The following is a 2,621-nucleotide window of genomic DNA, read 5'->3' on the forward strand; positions in this document are numbered from 1 at the left end:
ACCTTAACCTAACCCATATTGTACCTTAACCTAACCCATATTGTGCCTTAACCTAACCCATATTGTGCCTTAACCTAACCCATATTGTGCCTCAACCTAACCCAATTTGTGCCTCAACCTAACCCATATTGTGCCTCAACCTAACCCATATTGTGCCTCAACCTAACCCATATTGTGCCTCAACCTAACCCATATTGTGCCTCAACCTAACCCATATTGTGCCTCAACGTAACCTAATTTGTGCCTCAACGTAACCTAATTTGTGCCTCAACGTAACCTAATTTGTGCCTCAACGTAACCTAATTTGTGCCTCAACGTAACCTAATTTGTGCTTCAACGTAACCTAAATTGTGCTTCAACGTAACCTAAATTGTGCTTCAACGTAACCTAAATTGTGCTTCAACGTAACCTAAATTGTGCTTCAACGTAACCTAAATTGTGCTTCAACGTAACCTAAATTGTGCTTTAACGTAACCTAAATTGTGCTTTAACGTAACCCATGTTGTGCTTTAACGTAACCCATGTTGTGCTTTAACGTAACCCATGTTGTGCTTTAACGTAACCCATGTTGTGCCTTAACCTAACCTATATTGCGCCTTAACCTGCTCTGTAATTGTTATGCAACTCGTTAAATTAGTGTAGTGTTGCCTAACCGCAACCCTCGCAATATAGTTCGCTATTCGCACTGCCCGGTCCCCTGTGTATCGCGTCATGTTAAACACCTTGCAGGTGTTGCTGACTTTCCACATGCTCCTGCTATACACTGTAATGTGGATAGCAGCAGGACGTACATGCCCCCCCCCCCCTTCCCCCCTGCCTTCGCAAGCTGGTCGTTGAGAAGTTTGCATGTTCAATGCCCTTCGCATGCCGACGTACTCAGCCTACGTTGTGGTACGGCCTGTCACCTGTCCGCCGATGTACGCAAAACCCACAAACTGTACTGCACATTGGTCCGTATGTACTGAATGATACATCGTGGCACATGTGTGACCGTACGACGACTGCGCCTAGCAACGGCAGACCATACAGTCCAAATATTGTGCACGCAGCTACGTGTCGTCTCCCTATAAGAGCTGGATTGCAGTGTGGTACGCCATTCAGACGTGTGGGAGGAACGGACGCCCTCGATGGCGATCAGCATGAGCAGTCTGTTGATGTAGTGGAGCGTGTATTCGGACGTAGTCGTCTCTTCTCACACACCGTGATAGCATGTTGCACCGCGTTCCACATCTGCGACATCCTGCAGAGGCCGGCTGACAGTCGTTCGCGCAATGGACACCGCATACGTACGGGGGCTACCTTCCACGTGTTCTCGAGGCGTGCACATGTTGTTGCGTCTATGTGGGCAGACGTAGTGTGTTGTGACACCTGACACAGGCATGCAATACTCGTTGCAAATGGCGATGGACGTCTACGTTTGCTGGTGACGTTACGCAAATGAACAACAGGTAACCCGTTGTGGTGCGGTTGTTCTCGCTAGAGGTGAATCAGTGTTGGCGACGATCGGTCGAGCTATTAACTGGTTGTTTCAGGGATACCCCACCATGCCCACGAACGTGAAAGGGGATCTGGGTGTGAGGCGATACGCGGCGGTGGCTGGGTGAGACTGTCCCCGGCCGGTGAGGGGGGGCCGCCCGGCGTGCTGGCAGCGCGGTGCGTGGGCGCACGCGCTACAGCCGGCTGGTGGGGGCGGCCAGTGGCAGGCGCGCCGGCCGACGGACGCGGCAGGCGGCGCAGCTGCGCGCCGGGGCCCCCTGCTCGCGGCGCCTTGCGGCCAAAGTAGGTCCTCGCGGGCCCGGTGCGAAGCGCGGTGGCCATCTGCAGTGTGCTGGTCCGATTGAGGACTGTGTGCGCTGAGGATGCGCCGCCGCCCGGCGCTCGGCGCCGCGACGCCGTCTGCTGCTCGGTCGCCCCAGCGGTTCTCGCAGGTGGTTTGTATCGCAGCTGTGCGGACGTGTTGGCGCGTGCGCTGTGCTGGGAGAGTTCGCTTCGGCACCCAAGTGGGGCTTTTGTCCTTCTGTGGCGCTGGCGTTGGAGCTGCCGGTCACCGTAGGTGGCGCGTGTTGTCTCCCGCCGGCAATGCCACGACAGCACGCTCCCGGGCCTCTGTCGGCAGCGGCAAGCTCAGTTGGGAGCACGGGTGGTCGCACCTAAAGCGTCTACTCGCCTAACTCCGGGCGATTGCGCCTCTCTCGAACCCGACCAAGTACTTAGGACGGCGCTGCGCGCCGCCGGGACCTGAGAGGGTTTCGAGGTGTGTTGTGCAGGGGAGCTCAGCCTCCTCCTGTTTGCAGAATAATTGAGCGGACGCTTGCGTGTTCGCGCGGGCCCCCGGGACACACTCCCGGGCGGCCGGCTGCTCAGCTCTAGTTGACGCAGCTCCCTGGTTGATCCTGCCAGTAGTCATATGCTTGTCTCAAAGATTAAGCCATGCATGTCTCAGTACAAGCCGCATTAAGGTGAAACCGCGAATGGCTCATTAAATCAGTTATGGTTCCTTAGATCGTACCCACGTTACTTGGATAACTGTGGTAATTCTAGAGCTAATACATGCAAACAGAGTCCCGACCAGAGATGGAAGGGACGCTTTTATTAGATCAAAACCAATCGGTCGGCTCGTC

The 2,621-nt window shown here is 54.9% G+C and overlaps 1 non-coding gene across 1 annotated transcript in view; it reads left to right on the plus strand.

Annotated features, from left to right (window-relative positions):
• The first annotated feature begins 2,380 nt into the window (after positions 1 to 2,380).
• Positions 2,381 to 2,621, plus strand: part of LOC126446827 (small subunit ribosomal RNA) — a 1,908-nt gene continuing 1,667 nt past the window's right edge. The window contains exon 1 of the ribosomal RNA XR_007583485.1: positions 2,381 to 2,621. This exon is cut by the window's right edge and continues 1,667 nt beyond it. This is a non-coding gene — a ribosomal RNA (small subunit ribosomal RNA).

Source organism: Schistocerca serialis, unplaced genomic scaffold (assembly GCF_023864345.2).
Source record: "Schistocerca serialis cubense isolate TAMUIC-IGC-003099 unplaced genomic scaffold, iqSchSeri2.2 HiC_scaffold_434, whole genome shotgun sequence".
Lineage (NCBI taxonomy): Eukaryota > Metazoa > Arthropoda > Insecta > Orthoptera > Acrididae > Schistocerca > Schistocerca serialis.